The 12,130-nt window shown below is 43.0% G+C and overlaps 1 protein-coding gene across 7 annotated transcripts in view; it reads left to right on the top strand.

The window, feature by feature from the left end:
- The first annotated feature begins 2,283 nt into the window (after window positions 1-2,283).
- Window positions 2,284-12,130, top strand: part of OSBPL6 (oxysterol binding protein like 6) — a 210,804-nt gene continuing 200,957 nt past the window's right edge. The window contains exon 1 of one of the 7 annotated variants that reach the window (XM_046019019.1): window positions 2,284-2,666. The gene's annotated coding sequence lies outside the window, so the exon portion shown is untranslated. The remainder of the gene's footprint in view (window positions 2,667-12,130) is intronic. The other 6 variants (XM_046019015.1, XM_046019016.1, XM_046019020.1 and 3 more) reach the window with 6 other exon arrangements.

A 12,130-nucleotide genomic window follows, 5' to 3' on the forward strand; every position in this document is an offset into this window, starting at 1 on the left:
TTCCTAAGAAACCCCAGCTAAAATAATACACTATAGAAAAATTGTAATGAAAATGAAGTGTGAGGGCACCTGGGTGGCTCAGGAGGTTAAGTGTCTGCCTTTGGCTCAGGTCATGATCCCAGGGTGCTGGGATCAAGTCTGGCATGGGGCTCTCTGCTCAGCGGGGAGCCTGCTTCTCCCTCTCCTTTTGTCCCTCCCCTCACTTGCTCTCTCTCTCTCAAATAAATAAATAAATAAAATCTAAAAAAAAAAGAAGTGGGAGAGTTGTATGAAGTGAATTGATGGTGGGGACTATGATTCATGTGAAGCTCCGTTCATTTGTGAGTAATAGTATTTTAAGAATATCATTAACTTCCGGGGCGCCTGGGTGGCTCAGTGGATTAAGCCGCTGCCTTTGGCTCGGGTCATGATCTCAGGGTCCTGGGATCGAGCCCCGCATCGGGCTCTCTGCTCCGCAGGGAGCCTGCTTCCTCCTCTCTCTCTGCCTGCCTTTCTGCATACTTCTGATCTCTCTCTCTGTCAAATAAATAAATAAAATCTTAAAAAAAAAAAAAAGAATATCATTAACTTCCTTCACTGAAAAAGTCCATGAGCAAGTATTTCTTTGAGACAAGTAAAGGGAATGAATCAGGAAGGAGAGATCCTTTTAGCCAACATACGACTTCTGACCTAAACTCTTAGCAAGAATATGCGCTTAATGAAAGCATTGCTCTTGGGCAACTTCTGAGCCATAACCCGGCATAGCTCAAGAAAGCACCAAAAAGCTTGTTACTCGTATTTATATATCTACACCAGTCTGAGTTTTCAAAACACTGATTCAGAGAGTGGAGAAGCGACCTTGATACACAATGGCGGTTCTCTCGAATCTGCCCGTTTCCATGGGAGTAGTGCCATCACACGGTATTTGATCATTCATTAATGAGAGAGGTAGAACACTTTTTCCTGATAATTAAACCAATTTTTAAAATACACAGAAAACACACGGAGACACTATGGAATAGAGTGAAAAGTGTGCAGGGATTTTTGAGAAAAAACCGGTTGAAGTTGTGGTAGTCCTCCCCCCCCCCCCCCCCCCCCCAAGTAGTTTATGGTTCTCTGTTCCTGGAAGCAAACAACTTTTGAGAAGTACTTCTTTAGACCAAGGACTCTCTCTCATCGCCTTTCATTCTTCTGCGTTTTCTTGTTAGATGGGGTTTGAGTTTCCCCCTCTTTTAGCTGGAGTGGCTTCAGTGGTTCCTGTCAGTGGAACCCAGATGGATGGAGTGAGAAGATGGTGGTGTTGAAGGGAGGGTCCGCGCTCCAGTCTTCCCTTGAGGGGACTGTCTTCACGGGGAAGGAATTGGGGTTAAACTGCGATGTGTTACAGGGTCCAGCAACTATTATTTTACAATAGGACGGTATGAGAACTGTGAAACCCCATCACTGAATTGCCCCAGTGGGTAGCAATGTCTTCAATTTTTGAAGGCACCCCCCCCCCCCCCGATCCTGCCCCATCCACTCTGAACACCTAGACAGCCCATAGAGCACTCCAGGACTTTTTGTTTGTTTGTTTGTTTTAATAATTCATGTTAGGCTCAATCAGTATTGTCTGGATTTTTCCCCCCGAAGATGTTGATGACAGAAATGTCTTGAAATACTTTTGACATTTCCTCAGTCATCCATTTACAGAAGAAACGTCTGTGCAAATATTTAAATTACCCCGTCCTTGGAACAAATTTGCCTTCATATTAATCTACCCTAGGGTATAGGCTGACAACGGTCTAAGGTGGGAGAGTTTAAGGGAGTGGGAAGGATTGTAGTGCGGTGGAGCTTTAAGCAGCGGATCCTTTCTTTCAACGAACCTAAGTGTTTCTCTGGGCCTGGGAAGTTTGGCTCCGAAGTGTCAGGGACCCGGCGGTGGTGGGGGGGGGCGATTGGTGCGGGCAGCACACACAGTCCTGTGTGTTTATTGACCAGCCTGAACGTCGGCCCAAGACGCGCTGGGCAGCGCCTCCGGGGAGGCCGCCGGGCTGCGGTTTCCTTCTGACCCGCTCTCTCGCAGAGCTCGGAGCTGCTGCGCTCCAGGCCCCCAGCGCCCGGGGTCCTTCCGGGCCAGCCCTGTAGACCTACGGCCAGTCCACCTCCGCGGGCCCTTACGGGCGGGGGCGCCGCTGTGGCCCTTAGGCCCGGAGACGCCCGGTCGGGGTCTCCAGGGCCCATTTCTGGACATCAGGGGTTCCCACGGGGGCCGAGCGGGGGGTGAGCCCAGGCAGTGGAACCCCGCGCGTCGGAGGCTCCGCGAACCCGGCCCGAGGCTCTCTCGGCTGCGCAGTGAAGGGTGCCGGCGGGGGCGGGCGCGCAGCGGGAGCGTCTGCCTCCCGCTGTGCCACTCTGGCCTGAGCTGCCCGCGGGAGCCGGGGGCGGGGAGCCGGGAGCACCGCCCCGCCAGCGCGCCCCGCCCGTGGGAGAGGAGGGGCTGCGGCGCGGTGGACCACTGGAGGCGCAGCGCCGCCGCCGCCGCCGCCGCTGCTGTCGGTGCTGGAGTCCGCGGCTCCGCGCAGGCAGTGCCCGCGCCTCCGCTCCTTGGCCAGCCCGCGCGCCAGTCTGCCCGCCCGCCCGCCCGCCTGCCAGGGCCGTCTGCCGCCGCTGCCGCCGCAGAATCGGCGCCGCCGCTGCTCGCCTTCCAGGTAGGTGTCCTGGCGCAGAGGGGACCCCGGGAGCTGACACCGCGGTACCCGCACCGCAGCCCGGGGGCATTGTGCGCGTCCGGAGGGCCGGAGGGACGTGCGGGTGGGCAGCCGGGCTTTGGGCCCTGGAGGCGTCGCCGCCCCCTGGGGGGGTTCCCTTGGCGGGTGAGCCCCGGCGGCGGGGGCGGCAATGCCTGTTCGACCCCGTGGCCAAGGTGGGAGGGGGCGCCTGGGTCAAGGTTCCCCGCTCGCCACCCTCCTTTCCCCCTCGTTGTTGGGGAATTCCGGCCTCCTGGCTCGCGCGCCCGCATTCCTCCGCGCAGCCCGGCACCCCCGCTCAGCCAGGCTGCCGGGGATTGAAGCTGGGGCTGGGAGAAGGACTGATGTAATTGTCAGCGGAGAACCGAACCCGCGCCGCGAGAGCGCCGGTGCCCGCGCCCGCTCCAGCTAACGCCTACGCCGCACCTCCCAGCGAATCCGGGGAGCCGAGATGAGCGGCTGGGGAAGTTGTGCATTGGGTTTTATTGTGCGCGTGCACTGCGGACTGCCCTCGCGGGCCACCCCTGTCCCCCGGCTGCTGGCTCCACTGCAGCCTTTCCTGCAGCTTTGGTCCACACCTCCAGCCAGGGCCGAGTCTGCCTTCCCTGGTTCAGACCGGGACAGCGTTTGCATTGCAGTCAGGACGTGCTTCCCCTGCATCCAGCCCGGAGCTGCCCGCAGATCGTGTCGCCGGGGATGCTGGGGGGAGGAGGGGAAGGGAGACCTGGGGAGGAAGCCAGGAAGAAGTAATGACACCAGCAGATTTTTTTTTTTTTTTTTTTTAAAGCCTTTACTGTTGTGGGCACATCTGCATGACACCTTTGGAGCTATTTTTGAAAGTTATGACCAGATACTGATTTTATGGCAATTCTATGACATTCCTAACAGTAGCTTAAACATAGAGACCCAAAGCTGGGGAAAGCATTACATAATGGACATGAAGCAAATGACACGAAACTAAGTGAACCCACTGGGTTGCCAGCTTATTTCTTTCTCCCAGATGCAAAGTCCTATAGGTTTTTTTCTTCTTCATACCAGTTTCTTTCTTTAAGTAATTGAACTAGTTTTAGCAAATTGTATGTTATATTCACTCGTGATTTTTTTCCTAAATAAGAAAACAGTTTTTCCTTGACATCTTTTCTTAAATTAAAAAAATTGCATGCTAGCGGATAGTTGTATATCACGCGGCTGAGTCGTAAATGTAGTCTTCCGTCAAAGGTAAAATTTTAAAATATCCCGTCTTAATATCATTAACTTTGTTTTCCTCTTGGTTGTGTTTTTTCCTCCCTCCTCCATCCCCGTTTGTTTTTTGGAAGCATTTCTACAGTTTGAGGTACTGCAAGCTCACAATGTTGATAATCCTATCCAGTGCCACAGCATTGCAGATCAAAGACTAATAATAAATGAAACAGAAGACCTCACAGTAACTCAGAGTGAGCAGAGTTCCCAAGGTCAAAGGGAAGCTGCAGTGTAACTCGCTATTATCACCTATAGAGAATATGCCTTATCCTCATTGAGTTATAAGGAAGGTCCTGATTGGTGGAATATTATTCCTTATTCTTTTACCCCTGAATTTCTTGTGTTTCCCCTTAAAAAATTTTTTTTCTCAATGTGGAAACAAAATGTTTCCATTAAAATCTTTGCTTTTAGAAAACCTAAAAATCCTGTTTTTGCTGATTTTTTTTCAGTTTTGTTATTGATTACTCAATTATACATGCAATGGATGGATTCCTTTTGGGATATATCAGTTTCAAATTATGGTTGTATCAGATGTCTCTTGGTATATAGTGTGATATGATTCTGCTGAACTTTTATAGGAACGCGTAAGTTTTCTCGTCTCTAGATTGCTTTAACCTTATGATAACTGTACTCTGCGAAGAGGGATAAAGTCCTCCTAAGATGAGGTATTTGTGGTTGAAAATCTGTAGTACCACCGCAGAAACAGAAATAGGTTAATGCATCAGTAGGTAAAAGTTTTATGTGACTTTATTCATGAAACTGTTGGATTAGGGAGAAGATTCAAATTTGATTAAAATGCCTTGGTTAGGTAGCATCCAGTGATCATTCAGTGGATAATTTCTTATGAGCATCCATCTGTTCAAGACACTGGTCTAGGTACTATGGGAAATACAAATAAGAATAAAAAGATATCTCTACCTTCACGAGTTTGTAGTCTAGTTTGGGGGGATAAGTCATGAATTCTCAAGAGGTTTTTTTTTTTTTTTTTAACTGCAAAGGTTAAGTAATGATTATAATACTTTTTTAAAGTTTGTTTTTAATCTTGCAAAAAAGGTCTCGTGCTACGCATTGATTTCTGGAAATTTTTTTCTTCTCAACATTATGTCACCATGATTTGTCCGTGTTGTATATAGCTGTAGTTCGCTGACTTCCTATTGCTGTACATGATTCCATTATGTATCCGTAGCAATTATGTTTCCCTGTTCTGCCAGTGCCCCCCCCCCCTTGAAAAAAATTTGCAGAGAGTGCTGCTCTGGTCATTCATGCTTCCTGGGGGCACATGTGCAAGTGTTTCTCTTGGGGAAATACCAAGGTACAGAATTGTTGATTTGTAAGATGTGTGAGTGTTCCATTTCCTAGTTGTTGCCAAATTATTTCCCAAAATTGTTGTACTAATTTATACAAGCCAGGGGAATAAGCAAACACAAATCGTCAAATACAAACAAGCATTTGTATAGGTGCATGTGTTGAAATACATGTTTTGTTTGTTTGTTTTAAAGCAGGTGGATAAACTTAAAACCTAGCACAGCAGTTGTCCTCTGAGAGGACCAGGGAGATGGCATGGGGAGGAACACACAGGTGGATATAAGTTATTGGTAATGATCTAGTACCTAGAGTAAGTTCATAGATGACTATCATATTTAAAAAAAAAGAAAGAAAGTCGGTCTCATGCATGGATCAGTAGTAATTTAGAATTCTCAGGAAAAAGAAAATAAGGACAATACAGTGTTATTATAAGGCACACCAGGCTCCTGTACCAAAAGACCCAGAAGATGTCAGTTGAGGGATAAGGAAGCAGTCCCTGTGTATAGGCATGTATTGTGTAGAGTTCATGGCAGAGGCTTACAGGAAAGATGAGCAGGAAGTGGTCTTGCTGAGAAGAGGAACCTCAGCCATCTTGAACAGAGGAAATGAACAGAAGTGGAAGAAGCCATGGGGAATTTTCCAACCATGAACCACTCAAAGAGTTTATTAAAAAGTCTAGAGAACTGATAGATTGGGGGTGAGGGTGTGAAGGGGAGAGATTTAAGGCAGGATCCCTGGTTTGGAAGCTGCTGATCGAGATGAGAGTTCTCTGTTTGGAGTGACCTAAAAAGAAAGAATGGATTTTAAAAGACACTGGGAGAAGAATCCAAGGCTTAAGATCCTGAATAGGAATAGGAGGAAGGAGTCAAAGATGTTTCACTTTATTTATTAAAAAAAAAAAAAAAAAAAGATTTATTTATTTATTTATTTGGCAGAGAAAGAGAGACACAGAGAGAACACAAGCAGGGGGAGCTGGAGAGGGAGAAGCAGGCTCCCCAGCGAGCAGAGAGCCCAATGTGGGGCTCGATCCCAGGACCCTGGGATCATGACCTGAGCCGAAGGCAGAGGCTTAACCCACTGAGCCACCCAGGCACCCGATGTTTCATTTTAATTAAAAGAAATAGAGAAGTTGCGATGGGAGCTTTTAGCATGATTTAGACATGTCAAGTGTGGGGTGATCAATATTCAGCTTATGTTTGAAGATACGAACTTGAAGCTGGTGGGCAGTTAGGACACTCACAGTGAAGACTTTGATTTTCTAGTGTTGTATCTGGTGCATATGGAAGAGTATCTGAGGGAAGAAGACATAAAATGCCTTTGTGTAATTTTATTGTGTGCAAAGGAGGTAAATGCTCAGTGGTTAAGGCGTGAAGATGATGTTTTAGATTGACAGGAAGCGGGTTCATGGAATTGAGAGTGTGTTGACATCACAGTCAGAAGAGTTGGAATCAAATCTTTCTTGATGGTTTACTAGTTGTGTGTAATTTGGGGAAGCAGACCCCTCTGATCCTCAGTTTTGGCACATGTGAAATGAAGATGCTAATAGTCACTTCCCGTGAGTGCAGGGAACAGGATGTGATGGAGAGACCGGAGCCTTGGGGGCTGATGTTTGCTTTCATACTGTTTCCTATCTAATATTGCAAAGTAATGGCACATGTGTTTGTATTTTCTGACATATACTCCCTTGAAAAGGATAAAAGATTTCAACCTTGAAGTTCTCTTCATTATAATAAAGAGTTGCTTATGCTCTCCTGTGCGGACAGGATAGGGCTTTTTATTTCTAGGGCCATTCTGGAGTAATATATAGTGTCATTTTGATTGAATACCATTTTAGCTGGCATTCTGATTTGTAAATATTATACTAGGTACTCAGCATTTTCTCGTCCTATTTTAAAATTCGTTTTCCGATTTTGCTTCTATTTCTTGAAGTCTTCTGATCCTCTGTAATGTTTTTTTCTTGCTGATTTCACACCAGCTGATACAATGATTCGTGGCTGGATAGTTTTCCCCAAGGCAGTGTAATCCTCAATTGCCTTTCCTTGGCATAGTGATTGGAGAACATCTTGACATCTTGCTGGTAGTTCCATCAGCAGTTGAATGGAAATGTGCCAGTATCTTACAGGAAAAAAGAAAAGAAAAAGGAAAAGAGAAAGACCTCCTGAAGGAAAAAGTTTGTCATTTACCATTATAGTCAGAAGTTATCAAAAAGCTCCTAAGAGAGTCAAGGACTCACTCCAGAAGCCTCTGTTTTTCAGGGGTGATTAGTCATACCCTTCACTTCAGCTACACATTCCCTCTATCCCATAAATAGATACAAATATTTAATGATTTGAAATCCAGGCAGGACTCAGTAGCTTTGGTCAAAACAATGAGCAAAAATTAATTTTAGGGATAACTGACATGATCTGTATCTCACTTGGTGAAAGTGGTTGTCTGCTCTTCTGGCACGGTTCTCAGTTTCCACGAACTTTGGAAGAAGTTCTGCATCCCTACATTCAGTTACCAGACCCCAGGCTGATCACTTTCACAGAGAGGTGACCAGCATCCGTGGGTCTCGTGTAAATGGGACATGGGCCATCAAGTGCCTTCCTTCTTCTTTCAGCCCCTCTTTATTGAGCGCCTACTATGTACCAGACACCTTCTTAAGTGCTGGCTCATAAACCTGTCTGCCCTCAGGGTCTACCAAAGACAGAATCTACCAAAAACAAATCACTATTGAATATGTATGCGAATGTGGAGGGTGGATCTGGCTTTGGTTTTGGAATTTGCATGAAGTTTCTATTTTTTCATTTGTTCCTTAAACTTTTTCCAGATTTATGTTTAGACCTCCTTGAATTGAGAGTGCTATGGTGGAAAAATGCGGTCCCTGCAAAGAACAGTTACTTTAAATGTACTTCTGTTTTATTGACTTTTTAAAGCAGAAGACTTTAAACTCATGGCAAGTCCTTTTGTCAAGAAGATACTTCAGTGTTCTCACATAGGAGAAGGACAGAGGTCAGGGAAGGGAGAGCTGGGTGGGTGAAGTCAGATTTGTGAGAATGGAGTGTGTCTTAGCGCTGAGTTGATTCTTAAAGGGAAAAATGGAAAATAGACCAGAATGGTTAATTAAAGATCCAGCTGTATTACAGGGAATTGACTGTATTGAATCATGATGGTCACAAGATGAGGTTTCTGCTGGGCTACGCGAACCCTTTGTGTTCACTTACTTTATGTAGTAGTACAGTTTTTAAAAATCAGTTCTTTTTGTGCTTTTGAAAGTTTATTTATCTTTCTTAGTAATCTCTACCCGCAAGGTGGTGCTTGATCTCATGACCCCAAGATCAAGGGTCATGTGCTCTTCTGACCTAGCCAAACAGGCACCCCTTAGGGTGTGTCTACACTAAAATAAATCATAATATAAATGTTGAATGTCTTTAAATTGTAAGAGTTACGTTAATTATAGGCAGCAGAAAAGTCCAGTGACTCTTTCTGCTACTGGTTTGGCAGTTTGCTTGAAAGTAAAGCCTCTCCTGTGGGAGAATATTCCATCCAGCAGGACCAGAGTCTCAAAATCTATAGTAAGCTGTGGAAAGGCAGAGCAAGAAAGGAGGCCAAGGCAGGTAGCTTACTGTCCAGGACTGTAAGGGATAACTGTGTTAGAGAGTGTTAAGTATGTAACTTAACTCTTACACTTCAAATAAGTTTAAATAAATAAATATGTAAACAAGTTTAAGTAAAAGTAAATTTACGTAAGTAATTAACATTTAAATAAGATATTGGCAGACTGTCTTTTGAATCCGTTTCTCCAGCGTTGATGGTGAGTACAAATAATTCATAATTTATACACCAAAAATTTTCTCCTTTAGAGATGATGGCTTGTGTTTTTCTCTGCTCAAGAAAATCTGTGTATCAATTCACATAAATAAAACACATGAAGAAAAAACTACTCAGGCACTAGAAATACTCATCTTTGCTTGATGGCTGGTGCTTTGATGACCTTTATATTAGATTACTAAGTCATTAGAGCTGAAAGAGGTTTCAAAAGTCATCTATTCCAACCTCCCCCATTTTCCAGCTGGGTAACCTGAGGCCTAGGGACTTGCCAAGTGAGGTGCAAGCCCTGTGTACAAATAGAACTAGAAGATAACGTGTCAAATAATTTACTCTTGTTTGGGGGTAACAGGAAATAATGCTCTTCCCTAAATTGTGGGTACATGAATGAGAGAATGAACCAACAGCAGCCTCTGCAGTGGAATTTTAACCTTTCTTTCTCCTTCTTGAGTGGCCAGTGTAGAAAGTGAAATTATACATATATATATATTATTTTCTTGGGCTTTTAGAGAAAAGGCCTTGTTCTGAGGGTAAGATAAAAGGAATGACACTACAAATATCATTATTTAAATTTTTTTGTTGTTTGCTGTCTTGATCCCTATAACTTTGTCTTTTAATTCCATGGGCAGAAAAGGATAGAGAAAAATTAAATTTTCCCAGGTTAGATACTTTTCTATCTCTTTTCCTTTGGCATTCTCTTTCCATATGCTAATATAAGAGAAAATAAAAATGTAGAGGGAATTGAGTCAGGAACAGAACATTAACCTCTACGTTTTTATCTTGCATCATGTTGAGGCAATTCTCACCATTGTGCTTGAGACAGCGACCTATCCACCTTTTGAAAAGAGCGTGGAAGTAGAAGGGAGAACAACAGCAGTATATTTTTAGAATCTTTTTTTTCAAAAGTCAAACTTAAAATAAACCTGGCCTCAATTTTTAGCAATAGCTTTATTTCACATCTGCTACACCAGTGCCTAAGTTTTATCCTAATTTGAAGAAGTTACTTTGCTTTTTTTTAATACATAATGCAATGTTGCTAGGAGTAACATACTGTAAGCAATCACTAAAGCTTAAAGAATAAAGTATCTAAAAGAATATTAAAATTAGAAAAATTTTGCCATGTCATTTCTGGAGATAAAGTCTGATTTTTATTTTAAATAAAGATAACATTTTTGCTTTCTGTTTATCTGTCTCAGCTAGACAATCTTTTGCATATTCGCACCCCATCAGGCAACAATCTGAGCAGTTTTTGTTGTATAATTTTCCTAGAATAGAAAAAGTAGCACAGTTTGAATGGCATGTTGATTATGAAAAGACATTAATGAAATTCTTTTTGATAAACTTCAAATCGAAGCAAGAACTATAAAAAGAATGTGATCTCCAAGGTAGGCCAAGCAAATGTAGGGTTCATGTGCAACTCCATGAAGAAAGCAAAGGAGGAGAAAGCAAAATCGGCAAGAGCTCAGGGTAATGAAAGAGGAAGGTCAGGGAAGGAAATAGATGGCTATTCTATCCCAGCTTGTCTTCCAGTCTCTTTTCAATCCCATCTGATGGAGGTTGGATATGAGAGAGGATATCTGTCTCTACACTTAAAAAAAAAAAAAAAGTTTTTAAATGTTGAAGAACATAGAATAAGTAAGATGAAAAGACTGATAAAGTAAATGCCATTTAAGGAAAAAATATTGTCTGTACTGGCAGAAGATAAACATTACCACATGGAAAAGAAACCATAACATGCCACAAACTAGGTTTAACTCATTAATATCCAAAGAGCTCCTATAAATCAATTAAGAAAAATGACTGTTAATCTAATAGGGAAGGGGGCAACAGAATGAAAAAACAGTTGACAGAAAAGAAATTACAGATGGCACTTACAAATATGAAACTGTGCTCAACTCATGGTAAGAGAAATGCAATTTTAAACTCTTTAAGTTGCCATCCCCACACTATTAAGTTGGGAAAGATTTTGATGTTTGTTAGTGCCTTACAGTGGCAAGGCTTTGGAGGTAGCCAACAGGCAAGTTCATGCATTATTGGGGTACAAAACGTATAGCATCTATGGATAACAAAATTAAAAGTTCACCTACCTTCTCACCCCTGGAAATCTAAGAAATTTTTCTATAAATCTACTTGTACATTGCAAAATGAATTTGCATAAAGATGTTGATTGCAACATTGTAGTGGCAAAAGACTCAGGGAAAACTAAACATCAGCTTGGTTGATTGGTTAAATAATTAGGAGCAGAAACAAAACTAGGTAGCTATAAATAAAAAACACTTATCAATTACTAAATTTCAAAAAGTAACATCATTCTATATTTGCTGATATGAAATGAGTTTTCTAACGTATAATAAGGGAACAAATCAAGGTACAGAGTGGGATATGGCCGTTGGTGTTAAATATGAGTTTATAAATATATGTTTATGTGTATAACTGTAAAGACTATCTCTGGAAGATGACACAAGAAACTGGTAAAGTGATTGACTCTGGGGAGGAAAACTGGGTGGTTGTGTGGGGATGGAAAGGACACTTTTACTTAGGACACTTAATATATCCCTTACTACCTTCTGAATTTTTAAACTTATGAACATATTATCTATTCAAACCAAGAGAATTTTAAAATTTAAGAAGTACAAACTTTCAGTTATAAAATTTTTTTAAAAAAGATTTTATTTAGTTATTTGACAAATGGAGATTACAAGCAAGCAGAGAGGCAGGCAGAGAGAGAGGGGGAAGCAGGCTCCCTACTGAGCAGAGAGCTCGATGCGGGGCTCATCCCAGGACCCTGAGATCATGACCTGAGTCAAAGGCAGAGCTTAACCCACTGAGCCACCCAGGTGCCCCAGTTATAAAATACTTAAGTCATGGAGATATAATGTACAGCATGGGGGATATAGTGACCAATATTGTAACAACTTTGTATGGGGACAGGTGTTAACTGAACTCATAAATGGGAATCATTTCATAATGTATAAAAATTATCAGATCACTATGACGTACACTTGAAATGAATAGGATATTATATGTCCATTATTTCAATCAAAAAAAAATTACTCGGGGATCGCTTTTAC

The sequence above is a fragment of the Meles meles genome, chromosome 9 (assembly GCF_922984935.1).
Source record: "Meles meles chromosome 9, mMelMel3.1 paternal haplotype, whole genome shotgun sequence".
In the NCBI taxonomy this organism is placed as follows: Eukaryota; Metazoa; Chordata; class Mammalia; order Carnivora; family Mustelidae; genus Meles; species Meles meles.